Here is a 16,532-nt window from a genome sequence, read left to right on the forward strand (position 1 = left end):
TAAGAATCATTTATATTTCATTTTATGTCCATTGATAACTTTTGACCTTTCTTCTCTTAGACTCTCGGCCCTAGTGATTTCTACCAACTTTTTATAAATGATAAAAAAAAAAAAAAAAAGTAGCGCCTTGTCAGTCATACACATTGCAGTTAGTTCATTCCCCATTTGTCATTTGACTTTTGACGTTTTTAGGGGGCAGGGGTTTGTTTTGTTCCTTTGTTTTTGATGAGCAGAAATTTTCTGTTTTTCTGTGGTTGATTTTACCCACCTTTTCTTCTGTGGGTTTTGTGTCATTGATAGAAAGGTTTTCCTTACTATGAGGTATAAAAGTTATTCTCTGTTTTATTCTAAGACTTTTATGGATTTTAAAAAATTTTACATTTAAGTCTTTTGACACTCCTGGAATTTATGTGTAATATGTGAGGTAGTGAATGCAATTTTATTTTTTTCCAAATGGCCACCAGCAGTCCCAACATTATTTATTGAACATTCTGTTTTTTCTTCATATGATTTTAATGCTGCCTTTATCGTGTACTAAATACCTACATATATTTTGGGCTATTTGCTCTTTTAATGTAACTGTATTTGCACATGCTAGTATTATACTATTTCAATTACTATAGTTTTATATGGTGTTTTAATAACCGCTGGGACTACTCACATCTCATTAAGCTTAATTTTTAGAACTTTCCTCCTAATAATTGCTTCCTTTCTTTTTTGCTTTAAATATTTGCCTTTAACATTTATTTTCAAATATGCATTGTAAAAGTTAATTCAGAAATATATAACTTAGAAAGTGAATCCTCTTACCCCCACCTCTTCAATTAATCACACTCATTGTAGATGACTGCTGTTAACAATTTGGACTATAATCTTCCAACATTTTTTTTAATTCTTAAATATTCAATTATGTGTTTAACACATCCCAGTGACTATACGTAATCTATATGTAAGTTATGTAATCCTGCCTATTTTTCTATAATAACTTTAGGTTTAACTTACTGGATTAAAAACAAATTGATAGGTTTTTTAGGGTAGGTTAATCTCTGCATTCACGGAGTAGGGCTTTAAAGGTAGTGTCTGGCCAGGGTTCTGACGTGATGCTCCCCTCTCCGTGTTCATGGAGTGCACAGCAGCACAGGACTTCTGTCAGCATCTCTCTTACCTTGAACCTGTCTTCCCTCCTTCAGAAATCAGTCCTCATTCGGATCTTCTTTGTTCATCCCTTGGTTTTACTCCCTTGTGGAATTTAGCTCTTTCATTAGTGTCTAAGTTCATTTGTGGTGGCAGAGCCTTTTATTGTTATTATTTTTAAAAAATCTGCTCCCTCCTCAGCTTTTTAAATTCTTTTTTTCTTTTTCTATTTTTTGTAGAGACAGAGTCTTGTTATGTTGCCTAGGCTGGTCTCAAACTCCTGGCCTCAAGCAGTCCTCCTACATTGGCCTCCCAAAGTTCTGGGATTATAGGCCTGAGCCACCAGGCCTGGTCCCTTCTCAACTTCTGATGTTTTTGGCACACCTTTATATGTTTTAAAATGCATTTATTAAATGACCTTGTTTTTTAAATACCTCAATATGATTATTTTCCTTCAGGGAAGATGTTTTAGAGGCTTTAAATGTAGGACATTTTCTTGGGCTTATGAGAAGTAAAATTAGATCAAGCTTATCTACAAAGATTTATATGACCAAGAATTTCTAAATCCCAGTGACTCCTTAGACTTTACAAGTAAATGAGTTATTATCATTAGACTTTGGAATGTTTGTTGGTCTGGATCTTACCAAACAACCCCTGGGTGTTACTCTCCGCAGGAATGCCTGTGGGCTGTCAAGTGATTATTTGCCTGTATTCAACATATAATACTTAAGAAAATAGAAGAGGCCAGGCGCGTTAGCTCACGCCTATAATCCCAGCAGTTTAGGAGGCCAAGGCAGGCGGATCATTTGAGGTCAGGAGTTCGAGACCAGCCTGGCCAACACGGTGAAACCCCGTCTCTACTAAAAACACAGAAAGTAGCTGGGTGTGGGTGGCGTGTGCCTGTGGTCCCAGCTACTTGGGAGGGTAAGGTGAGAGAATCACTTGAGCCCAGGAGATGGAGGTTGCAGGTAGCCAAGATTGCACCACTGCATTCCAGCCTGGGTGACAGAGCAAGACCCTGTCTACAAAAAAAAAAAAAAAAAAAAAAAATGCACAACAAAAAAAAACACCTCATACTTAATGAAAGAAAACCAAACTAATTTTTAAAGGACTAGTCTTTTTTTTTTTTTTTTTAATGGAAACTTAAGAAATAATAGTGAATATATTTTTCCTTGTGGGCTGGCTGTCCTTTTCCCACTAGCACCCTTCTGTGTTCATTTAAACTGTTTTTTAACATGGGCACAGTTTTTTAAAAGAATCAGTAGACTTTAGATGCTCATATTGGTCCTGGAGTAATAAATGTGAGTTTAGGTATAATGGCTGCTTACCTCGAGGTGCTCAAGAGCCCTCTGTAGATATTACTTGATAAATTCTCATTGGATTCCAATGAGATGTAATGCAGCTTTGCCTCTGGCAATCTGAAAATAAAGATAGAAGTAAAATGTCTTGCCTCTAATTAATTGCATTATGAAATAGTCATAGAATTGTATAACAGTAACCAACTTATTAAAAAATGCATTAATCTATGTAATTTCAGACATATAAAAATAAAATAGTAAAATGAATCCCATGTCCCATAGTTTCAACATTTATTAACTAATGAATAAACAGCTTTTACTACTCAAGCAAATTGAAAGCTTTATAATGATTCCAAAGAAACATCTCACCACTTGAACACAGATATAGTAGAAAAAACAAATGAAGGAATTTACTATAATGATATTGGGGAGAGAGGAAGGTAGAAACCATCTGCCTGATTACATCCTGCCATGAAATCTAATGCCAGAATGAGGGTGGGTGAGAGGTTAAGTGTGTGAGAGTGTATCCAGGGACAACCAGGACACCTCTCATTCATTCAGAAGTATTTATTGGTATCCCCTGATACCAATACTTTGCTTCTCCTCAGAATACACATCCCAGTATGCTGGAAGAGTGAAGTCTGACTTTCCCTATTGTCATGAGTATACCCTTCCATCGGTCCATTCATATCGTCATCTTTTTAGTCACTACTTAGTATTCCACTATATGAATATGTGGTAATTTAAACATCCTCTTATTTAGGATTGTTAAGGTTGCTTTCTATTTTTAGCTGTTTTAAACACTGCTTGGGTGAAATATTTATCATTATACCTGCCTTCTGATTTGGTTCTTAGACTATTTCTAGAAGTAGAAATTCTTGGTCATAGAATACCAGTGGGTTTTGAGGCTTTTGATATATGATTTCCCTAGTAACCTGTAAAGATTGAAGCTGTCTCAGCTGCTGCCAGTTTCTCATCACACCACACTCAACATTTTTTATGGCTGCACAGTGTGATATAATTTTTTTTTTTTTAGTTCATGCATGGACCATTTTTATTTCTTTTCTTTTTTTTTTATTATTATTATACTTTAAGTTCTAGGGTACATGTGCATAACGTGCAGGTTTGTTACATATGTATACTTGTGCCATGTTGCTGTGCTGCACCAGAGTGAACAGGCAACCTATAGAATGGGAGAAAATTTTTGCAATCTACTCATCTGACAAAGGGCTAATATCCAGAACCTACAAAGAACTCAAACAAATTTACAAGAAAAAAACAAACAACCCCATCAAAAAGTGGGCAAAGGATATGAACAGACATTTCTCAAAAGAAGACATTCATACAGCCAACAGACACATGTGATATAATTTTTAAAACACTTTCCATATTCTCAGGATATGGTACATATTGGTTCTTTTACTATCATAAACAGCTATGTGGTAGATATTGTTATATATGTAGTTTGGTATGTACTTCAGATACTGTTTCAAAGTAGGTTTTAGGAACTGTTTTAGTATAGTAAAGGGTATGTGTTTTGTTTTTGCTGTTGCTGCTTTGACTCCTTGATATTGTTAAGTCATTTGTAAACCTCATAGCAGAGTCCCTGCAGCTAGTAGCATTGAATATAGCCCACTTCATTTTACTGTGCTTTTTTGCTTTTATAGCACTTCACCCATGTTTCACTTTTTACAGATTGAAGGTTTGTCAACCCTGAATCCAACAAGTCTCTCAGTGCTACTTTTCTAACAGCATGTGCTCACCTCGTGTCTCTATATCACATTTGAATAATTATCCCAATATTTCAGAGTTTCTCATAATTATTATCTGTTATGGTGATCCGTGATGTGTGATCTTTGATATTGCTATTGTAATTATTTTGAGGTGCCATGAACCATGGCTATATAGGATGGCAAACTTAATTGATAAATACCGTGTGTGCTCTAACTGCTCCATCAACCAGATGTTCCCCCATCTCACTTTCTATCCTCAGACCTCCCTATTCCATGAGACACAACAATATTGAAATCTGACCAGTTAATAACCCTAATATGCCCTCTAAGTGGTCACATGAAAGGAAGAATTGCACATCTTTTACTTTAAACCAAAAGCTAGAAGTGATTAAGCTTAGTGAGGAAAGCATGTCAAAAGGCAAGGCAGGCTAAAAGCTAGGCCTCTTGTGCCAGTTAGGCAAGTATTGAATGAAAAGGAAAAGCTCTTGAAGGAAACTAAAAGTGCTATTCCAGTGAGCATACAAATATTGAGAAAGCCTTATTGCTAATACGGAGAAAGTTTGAGTTGTCTGGATAGAAGGTCAAACAAACCATAACATTCTCTTAAACCAATGCCTACTCCAGAGCAAGACTGTAACCCTCTACAGTTCTTTGAAGGCTGAGAGAGGTAAGGAAGCTTCGGAAGAAAAATTCGAAGCTGATTCATGAGAATCATGATCATGATTCATGAGAAGTTGATTCATGAGATTTAAGAAACTCCCCCATAATATAAAAGTACAAGATGAAGTAGCAAGTGCTGACAGAGAAACTGCAGCAAATTATCCAGAAGATATAGCTAAGATCATTGATGAAGGTGGCTACACTAAACAGCAGATTTTCAGTGTAGATGAAACAGCCTTATATTCGAAGAACATACCACCTAGGACTTTCATAGCTGGAGAGGAAAAGGCAATGCCTGGCTTCAAAGCTTCCAAGGACAGGCTGACTCTTTTATTAAGGTCTAATACAGCTGGTGACTTTAAATTGAAGCCTGTGTTTATTTACCATTTTGAAAATTCTAGGGTCTTTAAGAATTATGCTAAATTTATTCTGCTTGTGCTCTATAAATGGGACAATAAAACCTGGATGACAGTGCATCTGTTTACAGAATGGTTTACTGAATACTTTAAGCCAAACTGTTGAGATCTACTACTCAGGAAAAAAAAAAAGAAAGAAAAAAAATTTCTTTTAAAACACTACCCCTCATTGACAATGCACCTAGTCAGCCGAGAGCTCTAGATGTACAAGGAGATGAACGTTGTTTTCATGCCTTCTAACACAGCATCCATTCTGCAGCCTGTGGATCAAGGGGTAACTTTGACTTTCAAGTCTTGCTGCCATAGATAATGATTCCCTTTTTTGTTTGTTTGTTTGAGATGGAGTCTCGCTCTGTTGCCCAGGCTGGAGTGCAGTGGTGCGATCTCAGCTCACTGCAACCTCCGCCTCCCAGGTTCAAGTGATTCTCCTGCCTCAGCCTCCTGAGTAGTTGGGATTACAGGCGTGTGCCACCATGCCCAGCTAATTTTTGTATTTTTAGTAGAGACGGGGTTTCACCATGTTGGTCAGGCTGGTCTCGAACTCCTGACCTCATGATCCACCCAGTTCAGCCTCCCAAAGTGCTGGGATTACAGGCGTGAGTCACCGTGCCCGGCCACCTTTCAAGGGTCTGAGCAAAGTAAATTGAAAACCTTCCTGAAAGGATTCACCATTCTACCTCCCATTAAGAACATTCATGACTCATGGGAGGAGGTCAGAATATCAACATTATCAGGAGTATGGAAGAAGTTGATTCCAACCCTTATTAGTGACTTCAGGGGTTTAAGACTTCAGTGGAGGAAGTAACTGCAGATGTGGTGGAAAAAGCAAGAGAACTCAGAAGTAAAGCCTGAAGATGGGACTGAATTGCTGAAGTCTCCTAACTTTAACGGATGAGGAGTTGGTTCTTATGATTGAGCAAAGAAACTGGTTTTGTTTGTTTGTTCTTGTTTTTGTTTGTTTGTTTGTTTGTTTTGAGACAAGAGTCTCGCTCTATCAGCCAGGCTGAAGTTCAGTGGCACAATCTTGGCTCACTGCAACCTCCGCTTCCCGGGCTCAAGCAATTCTTCTGCCTCAGCCTCCCCAATAGCTGGGATTACAAGCATGTGCCACCACGCCTGGCTAATTTTTGTATTTTTAGTGGAGATGGGGTTTCACTGTGTTGGCCAGGCTGGTCTCGAACTCCTGACCTCAGGTAATCTGACCGCCTCGGCTTCCCAGAGTGCTGGTACTACAGGCACGAGCCACCGCGCCTGGCCAGAAACTGATTTCTTTAGATGAATATATTACTGGTGAAGAGCTGTGAACATTGTTGAGAGGACAACAAGTAATTTAGAGTATTCCATAAACTTAATTGATAAAGCAGCAGCAAGTTTGAGAGGTTTTACTGCAATTCTGAAAGAAGTTCCAGTAATACCATCAAACAGTATCTCATGTGACAGAGAACTCTTTCTAGAAAGGAAGAGTCAATTGATGCAGCAAACTTCATTGTTCTCTTTAAGAAATTGCCACAACCACTCCGGCCTTTGCACACCACCACCCCAATCAGTCAGTAGCAATCAACATCAAGGCAAGACCCTCTCTCAGCAAAAAGATTATGACTTACTGAAGGCTGCATTTTTTATCAATAAAGTGTTTTTGATTAAGGTATGCACTTTTTTTAAAATATAATGCTGTTGCATACCTTACAGGCTATAATATAGTGTAAACATAACTTTTATATGCAATGGGAAACAAAAATTCATGTGACTTGCTTTACTGTTATAATAACTTTATTGGAGTGGTCTGTAGCTATACTTACAGTATCTCCAAGATATGCCTGTACTTTTTCTTATATTTATTTACTGGTGACAGCTTTTCTTTTTATAGTTATATCACTTAGAATAATAATTTTGTTATTTCCTTCCCAATACTAATGCTTCTTTATCTGATTAATGTCTTACTGCTTTGGCTAAAACATTCAAATCAAAATTTTTTTTACTACTGTATTCCCAATGCCTAGAATAATGGTTGAAACGTAGTAGGCGCTCAGTAACTATATGATTAATATTGTATTAAATCATCATGAAGATGTTGTCAGCCTTGTTTATCCTCCCTAATTGAATGAGACTTTGTTGATTTGTACATTCATTTAAAATGATTTACTGAATGTTTACTTAACTTACTCTTTAATAAGCCTTGTACTAGAATTCCTGAGAATACAACATTCAACATGAATGTCAAATTGTTTCTGCCCTTAAGGAGCTCACAGTGTGGTGGAAGAGAAAAGTAATACAAACAAGTTATAAAAGACCATTGTAGGCGTAGTAATAGGTATCTGTACAGAGGTTGCAAGAGGATTGAGGAGGTAAGCACAACCAGTAGGTAGGTCAATAGGGCTGGGTGGTTATGTATGTGAGTGTATGTGTGAGAGTGTGTGTGTGTACCTGTGTTTATGTGTGTGTGTGCTGGGGAGAGTACAGACTGAGAGATGTGGTATCAGGGGTAGCTTCCTGAAGTTGGTGATGTCCTATCTGAGCTAAAAGGGCTATGTTAGAAAGAAGCAAGGGAGGGACTATGAGGGCATTTGGAGTAGAGGAGACCACATGAGTAAAGACCAAAAAGTCAGAATGGCCTATTGTAAGACATATGCAGGGGTGTATATAGTGCTTTGTGTACAAAGTGGAAATTCCAAGGCAGTAGCAGCAGAAAATGAATCTGGAGAACCTCCCCATGTGTGGTGTTAACAAGCTGAGATTTACAGGAGAGGCATGATGATCTGATTCACCCTTTAAAGTCTGTGGAGGATGACTGGAGGTAGAAGGGCAGAATAAATGCATCTCGGAGGCTGTGGGAGTAGCCCAAGTGTGGAAGACGGTGGTGCTTTGGACTATGATGGGGAATAGTGGATTTGGAATATATTTTGGAGTTACAGGCAACAGGGTTTGCTGATGGGTTTGATGTGGTATTTAAGGAAAGATAGGAAACAAGGAAGACAACTAAGTTTTTGGCTTGCACAAACAAATGAATGATCATGCCATGTACTGAAATGGGAGACCTGGGACGATTTGTGGGGCCCAGTCAATGGTAGTTTTTTGGTGCCAGCAGTAATTAGAGCCTAGAGTAAACACAAGAGAGGTTGTGATTCCAAAAGAGAAACTCTGTCGGCTTGTCTGGGTTTTTAGTATAACCCATGTGTGGTAATTGGCAGCAGACAGAGGTAGAGCCCATTGGCCTATTCACAACTGCTTTGGTTCCTGTTTTATATTTGCCACATGAGATTCTTTGAAATAAATAAATTGCTGGCTCCTATTGCTGAGACCAAAGCAGTACTAAAGATGGAAGATTTGTTTACTGGGTGAGATTATCTTCCTGTTGGGACAACGAGGAATTCAGTCTTTTTCATCAAAATTACAGGGTGTCTTGAGAAGAAATAAGTAGGAAAGAAAATTAATGCAGTATGAAAAGGGAAAAGATAAAGACTGTGAGGATAATCTGGATAATCTGAAAAACTGGAAGGAAGAGAAGGAAGGTAGTCATTTATTCTGCATGAGGAGGAAGTGAAGTTAGATGACACTCTTCAATGGGGTATATCTTAGTCTGTTTTGTGATGCTATAACAGAAAATCTCAGACTGCATAATTTATAAGCAATAGAAATTTGTCAGCCCGGTGCAGTGGATCTTGTCTATAATGCCAACATTTTGGGAGGCTGAGGTGGGCAGTGGATTGCTTCACTTCAGGAGTTTGTGAGCAGCCTGGGCAAACCCCATCTCTACAGAAAATACAAAAATTAGCTAGGCACGATGGTGCATGCTTGTAGTCCCAGCTCCTTGGGAGGCTGAGGTGGGAGAATCACCTGAGCCCAGGGAGGTCAAGGCTGCATTGAGCCATGATCACACTACTGCACTTCCGCTTGGGTAACAGAGTGAGACACTGTCTCAAAGAAAGAAAAACATGTATTTGTCTTATGGTTCTAGAAGCTGGGAAGTCCAAGAGCATAGCACCACTATTTGTTGAGGGCCTTCATTTTTCATCTCCCCATGGCAGAAGGTGAAAGGGCAAGAGAGCACAAAAGCAAGAGGGAGCCAAACGTGCTTTTATAACAAGGCCATTCTTGTGATAGCTAGCCCACTCCCATGGCAATGACATAAATCCATTCAGGAAGGTAGCACCCTCATAATTTATTAGGTCCCACCTCCCAGTACTGTTGCATTGGAAATTAAGTTTCTAATGCTTGAACTTTGGGAAACATATTCAGACTATAGCAGGGTGTTCATAGAAATATGATTAAAGTGTTTTGTGCTCAAATAAGTTTGGAAACGGCTCCTCAAATGTGTACCAGTTGTTATATTGTAGGACTGCTCAGAGTCTCTCGTATTCATATGTATATTGTTATTTCCAGTAGAGGGAAGCAGAAATGGCAACATTTGAACTAAATATTAGCAAACAAATTACCGTGCTCTTCCTAATGTAAGATACTAAGTAAAGAGAGCAACTGAGAGGAGTAATGTCATGAAAATGGTGTAGAGTAGGAAGTTCCAGAAATCCATCCCTCTATCTAAATAACTACCAACCTGGAAGGAACCATATGAAGTGCCTGCTGTGGAACTCTACAGTACAGTTGAACACTTACAGCAAGTATTAAAGTATAATTTGGAAAAATCACAGATGGACAATTCCAGTCTTCAGCAAGTAAGATTCTGCGATCCCTGAGGAGTGGGATAGATTCCCAGAGTTTTTATAAAATACTACTGAAATGTATTTTTTAGTAGAGACAGGGTTTCACCATGTTAGCCAGGATGGTCTCGATCTCCTGACCTCATGATCCACCCATCTCGGCCTGTAGTCCCAGCTACTCGGGAGGCTGAGGCAGGAGAATGGCGTGGACCCGGGAGGCAGAGCTTGCAGTGAGCTGAGATCCGGCCACTGCACTCCAGCCTGGGAGACAGAGCGAGACTCCGTCTCAAAAAAAAAAAAAAAAAAAAAAAAAAAAAAAAACTACTGAAATGTCCAATTCTCAACAAAAAATTACAAAACAAACAAAGAAACAGGAAAATATGGCCCAATACAGGAAAAACATAATTTTATGTAGCCATCCCTGAGGAAATTCAGGTATTGTACTTATTAGTCAAAAATGTGAAATCAGTTGTCTTAAATATGTTCAATAAGTTAAAGGAACCCATAGATAAATAACTAAGGGAAATCAGGAAAATGATATCAAAACAGAATGAAAATATCAACAAAGATATTGAAATTATTTAAAAAACAAAGAGAAATTCTGGAGCTGAAAGTACAATAATTTAAATTTCAAAAACACACTAGAGATTGGGTGTGGTGACTTAACGCCTATAATCCCAGCACTTTGGGAGGCTGAGCTGGGTGGATTGCTTGAGTCTAGGAGTTCAAGACCAGCCTGAGCACCATGAAGAAACCCCATCTCTATAAAATATGCAAAAATTAGCTGGATATAGTGGTGCACTCCTGCAGTCCAGCTACTTGGGAAGCTGAGGCACAAGAATGGTTTGAACCTGGGATGCGCAGGTTGCAGTGAGTTGAGATCATGCCACTGCACTTCAGCCTAGGTGACAGAGTGAAACCCTGCCACAAAAAAAAAAAAAAAAACTCACACACTAGAAAGATTCCACAGCAGATTTGAGGAGGCAGAACACAGGCTTATTGAACTTGAAGAAAGAAAATTGAACTCTTTCTGTCTGAGGAGCAGAATGAAATAAATGAACAGAGCCCGAAGGACCTGTGGGACACTATCAAGCGTAGAACCCTGTGTATTATAGGAGTACCAGAAGGAGAAGAGAGGAGAGGAAGTAAACACCAGAAAAAATATTTGAAGAATAATGGCTGAGGAACAATGTCTGCCAGCTTCTGTGCCAGCCCCTCAGTGATCAAAACCAGCAATTAGCAATCAAAACACGTAATCCACACTGATCCCAGCAATCTGAACCAGGATTGTGGAGCTAGGGAATGTGGCATGGTAATTGCTACCATTTGAAATGTTAATTTGAAATTATTGAAGAATAATATAACTCCTCAAATGTGATGAAAATCTTTACTGTACATACCCAAGAAGGCCAATGTACTTCAAGCATAATAAAATCAAAGAGGTCCACACCAAGGCACATTGTAGTGAAACTGATGAAACCCAAAGACAAAGATGGTGTATTGAAAGCAGCAAGAGGGAGGCAACTTGTTATGTATAAGGGATCCTCAATAATATTAACAGCTTATTTCTCATCAGAAACTATGAGGTCCAAAATCAATCAATCAAAGAAAGAAGCAAAAAAAAAAAAAAGAAAAAAGAAAAAAGAAACTACGGGGGCCAGAAAGCAGTGGGATGATGTTTTTAAAGACCTGAAAGAAACTGTCAGTCAGGATTGTATATCTGACAACAATATCTTTAAGAATAAAGTAGATGAAGCTGGGCCTGGTGGCATGCATCTATAACCTCAATGACTTGGGAGACTGAGGAAGGAAGATTGCTGAAACCCAAGAACTTGAGGCTGCAGTGTGTTATGAGCATGTGTGTGAACAGCCACTGCATTCCCTCCAGCCTGGGCAACACAGCAAACTGCTGTCTCAAAAATAATAATAAGAATAAATAAGAATAAAGGAGAAATTAACACATTTCCAAATATTATAAAAGCCAAAGTAGTTCATTACTGATAGACAAGAAATGCTATGGCAAGTCCTTCAGGCTGAAAGGAGGAAATACTAAAACAGCAATTTGAAGCCAAAAGAAAAAAATAAAGACTATTGGTCAAGGTAGTTACATAGGTAAATGTAAAAGCCAATGTTACTGTGCTTTTGGTATTGTTATTTCTCTTTTTCCTATATAATTTTATGGGCAAATGCATTTAATAATACGTATAAAGATACAGTCTGTGACAATAAGAAAAAGGGAGGGAGTAGAGATATAGAGGAGCAGAGTGCTTGTAGACTATTGAAACTTAGTTGGTATTATTCAAAGGATGTTGTTATTTAAGATGTTGATTATAATTTCCCAGAAAATTATTAAGAAAATAACTAATATAGAGAATGGGAGAAAAGAAGGGAATTAAAGTGAAACACACACACACACACATATAAAATAGAAAAATATCTAGTAATGAAGTAATTGAAAAGCAAAGAAGTATATAAGGCATAAGAAAAAAGTGTATAAGGCATAAGGAAAAAGTGAATTTCTTCTTTATTGGTAATCATATAAATGAATGAAACGCAACTGTTAAAAGGTAGCAATTGGTAGAAAAGATTAAACAAAACAAGAATCCATCTATAAGCCATCTACAAGAGAATCAAGTTAAATATAAGGATACAAAATGGTTGATAGCAAAAAAATGAAAATGCTAAAAAAGAACAGGGGTGACTATATTATTATCAGACAAAATTGACTTGTTAAGTCTAAAAAAGTTTACAAGAGATGCAAAGGACATTATAAATTGATAATAAGTTTAACACAGCAAAAACATAAAATAATTCTAAATATATACACACTTAACAAAGGAGCCCCAAAATATATGAAGTAGAAATGGACAGACTTGAAGGGAGAAATAGATCTATAATAATTGTTGAAGACTTCACTACCCACTTTCAATAATGGACAGAACAAACATACAGGAGAGCTATGAGGAAATAAAGGATTCAACAGCTGTATAAACCAATTAGACCCAATAAACATGTGTAAAACATTCCATTCAAAAATATAATACCCATTCTTGAGTGCACATGTAACATTCTTTAGGTTAGACCATATGTTAAGCCACAAAACAAATTGTTATGAATTGAATTGTGGTTCCCTGAAATTTAAAATGTACAATCCTAACTCGCGTTACACCTCAGAATGTGGCTATGTGGAGATAGAGCCTTTAAAAAGGTAATTAAGGTTAGAGTGGGTCCTAATTTAATATGACTGGTGGGCTTATAACAAGAAGGAGATGTGTGCACATAGAGGAAGGGCCATGTGGGGACACAGTGAGAGAGACAAGCCAAGGAGAGAGGCCTCAGGAGAAACCAAACCTACTTACATCTTGATCTTGTACCTCCAGCATCCAGAAATGTGAGACAATAAATTTTGGCTAAGTCACTCGGACTGGTATTTTGTTAGGATAGCTCTAGCAAACTAATACATTTCAAAACTTTCAAATTACCAAGTATCTTTTCTCTTCACAGTGGAATGAACCTAGAAAACACTAACAGAAGGAAAACTGTAAAATTAATAAATATGTCGAAATTAAACAACACAGCCTTATATAACCATTTGGTCCGAGATTTTATTTTCTTTTTTTTAAATTAATGTATTTCCATAGGTTTTTGGGAAACAGGTGGTATTTGGTTACATGAGTAAGTTCTTTAGTGGTAATTTGTGAGACTTTGGTGCACCCATCACCCAAGCAGTATACACTGAACCCAATTTGCAGTCTTTTCCTCACCTACTTCTCACCCTTCCCCCACCCCCGAAGTCCACTGTATCATGCCTTTGCATCCTCATAACTTAGCTCCCACTTATGAGTGAGAACATATGATGTTTGTTTTTCCATACCTGAGTTACTTCACTTAGAATAAAAATCTCTAATCCCATCTAAGTTGCTGTGAATGCCATTAATTCATTCCTTTTTATGGCTGAGTAGTATCCCATAGTATATATATATATACACCACAGTTTCTTTATCGACTCGTTGATTGATGGGCATTTGGACTGGTTCCACATTTTTGCAATTGCAAATTGTACCGCTATAAACATGCATGTACAAGTATTTTTTTCCTATAACAATTTCTTTTCCTCTGGGTCAGTACCCAGTAGTGGGATTGCTAGATCAAATGGTAGTTCTACTTTTAGTTCTTTAAGGAATCTCCACACTGTTTTCCATAGTGGCTGTACTCGTTTACATACCCACCAGCAGTGTAGAAGTGTTCCCTTTTCACCACATCCACATCAACATCTATTATTTTTTGACGTTTTAATTATGGCCATTCTTGCAGGGAGTAAGGTAGTATCGCATTGTGGTATTGACTTCCATTTCTGTGATCATTAGTGATGTTGAGCATTTTTTCGTATGTTTATTGGCCATATGTATATATTCTTTGGAGAATTGTCTATTCATATCCTTATCCCACTTTTTGTTTGGATTTTTTTTCTTGCTAATTTGTTTGAGTTCCTTTTAGATTCTGGATATTAGTATTTTGTCAGATGTATAGATTGTGAAGATTTTCTCCCACTCTGTGAGTTGTCTGTTACTTTGCTGACTATTCCTTTGGCCATGCAAAAGCTCTTTAGTTAAGTTCCACCTCTTTATCTTTGTTTTTCTTGCATTTGCTTTTGGGTTCTTGGTCATGAAATCTTTGTCTAAGCCAGTGTCTACAAGGGTTTTTCCAATGTTATCTTCTGGAAATGTTACAGTTTCAGGTCTTAGATTTAAGTTCTTGATCCATCTTGAGTTGATTTTTGTATAAGGTGAGAGCTGAGGATCCAGTTTCTCATTATTCTACATGTGGCTTGCCAGTTTCCCCAGCACCATTTGTTGAATAGGGTGTCCTTTCCACACTTGATGTTTTTGTTTGCTTTGTCAAAGATCAGTTGGCTGTAAGTATTTAGATTTATTTCTGGGTTCTCTATTCTGTTCCGTTGGTCTGTGTGCCTATTTTTGTACCAGCACCATGCTGTTTTGGTGGCTATGGCCTTATAGTATAGTTTGCAATCAGATAATGTCATGCCTCCAGATTACTTCTTTTGGCTTAGTCTTGCTTTGGCTGTGTGGGCTCTTTGGTTCCATATAAATTTTTGGATTGTTTTTTCTAGTTCGGTGAAGAATGATGGTGGTATTTTGATGGGAACTGTATTGTATTTGTAGATTGCTTTTGGCCATATGGTCATTTTCACAATATTAATTCTATCCATCCATGAGCATGGGATGTGTTTACATTTGTTTGTGTCATCTCTGATTTCTTTCAGCAGTGTTTTTTGGTTTTCCTTGTAGAGGCCTTTCATCTCCTTGGTTAGGCATATTCCTAAGTATTTTATTTTATTTTATTTTATTTTTCAACTATTATAAAAGGGGTTGAGTTCTTGATTTGATTCTCAGCTTGGTCACTGATGGTATATAGCAGAGCTACTGATTTGTGTACGTTAATTTTGTATCCTGAAACTTTGCTGAATCTGTTTATCCGTTCTAGGAGCTTTTTGGAGGAGTCTTTAGGGTTTTCTAGGCATGCAATCAAATCATCAGCAAACAGTGACAGTCTGACTTCCTCTTTACTGATCTGGATGCCTTTTATTTGTTTCTCTTGTCTGATTGCTCTGGCTAGGACTTCTAGTACTATGTTGAATAGAAATGGTGAAAGTGCACATCCTTGTCTTATTCCAGTTCTAAGAGGGAATGCTTTCAACTTTTCCCCATTCAGTGTTATGTTGGCTGTGGGTTTATCATAGATGGCTTTTATTACACTGAGATATGTCCTTGTATGCTGATTTTCCTGAGGATTTTAATCAAAAAGGGATGCCAGATTTTGAGGGATGCTGGCTTTTGTGAAAGGCTTTATCCATGTCTCTTGAGGTGGTCATGTGATTTTTGTTTTTACTTCTTTTTATGTGGTATATCACATTTATTGATTTGCGTATGTTAAACTGTCCCTGCATCCCTGGTATGAAACACACTTGATCATGGTGGATTGTCTTTTTGATAGTTGGATGTGGTTAGCTAGTATTTTGTTAAGAGTTTTTGCATCTATTTTCATCAAGGTTATTGGTCTAGTTTTTTTGCATGTCTTATGTGCTTTCCTGGTTTTGTTATTAGGGTAATACTGGCTTCGTAGAATGATTTAGGGAGGATTCCGTCTTTCTCTATCTTGTCTAATAGTGTCAATAGGATTGGTACAAATTCTTCTTTGAAGGTCTAGTAGAATTCAACTGTGAATCTGTCTGGTCCTGGAATTTTTTTTCTGGTAATTTTTTTATTGCTGTTTCAATCTCGCTGCTTTTTATTGATCTGTTCAGGGTTTCTAATTCTTCCTGATTGAAGCTTCCTGTATCTTTCCAGGAATTCAGCATCCTCTAGGTTTTCTAGTTTATGTGCATAAAGGTGTTTTTAGTAAGTAGCCTTAGATAATCTTTTGTATTTCTGTGGTGTCAGTCGTGATATCTCCCATTTCATTTCTAATTGAGCTTATTTGGATCTTCTCTTTCCTTTTCTTGGTTAATCTTGCTAATGATCTGTCCATTTATCTTTTCAAAGAACCAGCTTTTTGTTTTCATCTATCGTTTGTATTTTTTTGTTTCAATTTCATTTAGTTCTGTTTTGATCTTGG

At 37.5% G+C, this 16,532-nt stretch overlaps 1 protein-coding gene across 1 annotated transcript in view; it reads left to right on the forward strand.

Annotated features, from left to right (window-relative positions):
- Nucleotides 1-16,532, forward strand: part of SPIDR (scaffold protein involved in DNA repair) — a 483,830-nt gene that overhangs the window by 210,697 nt on the left and 256,601 nt on the right. The window lies entirely within an intron of this gene.

Source organism: Theropithecus gelada, chromosome 8 (assembly GCF_003255815.1).
Source record: "Theropithecus gelada isolate Dixy chromosome 8, Tgel_1.0, whole genome shotgun sequence".
Lineage (NCBI taxonomy): Eukaryota > Metazoa > Chordata > Mammalia > Primates > Cercopithecidae > Theropithecus > Theropithecus gelada.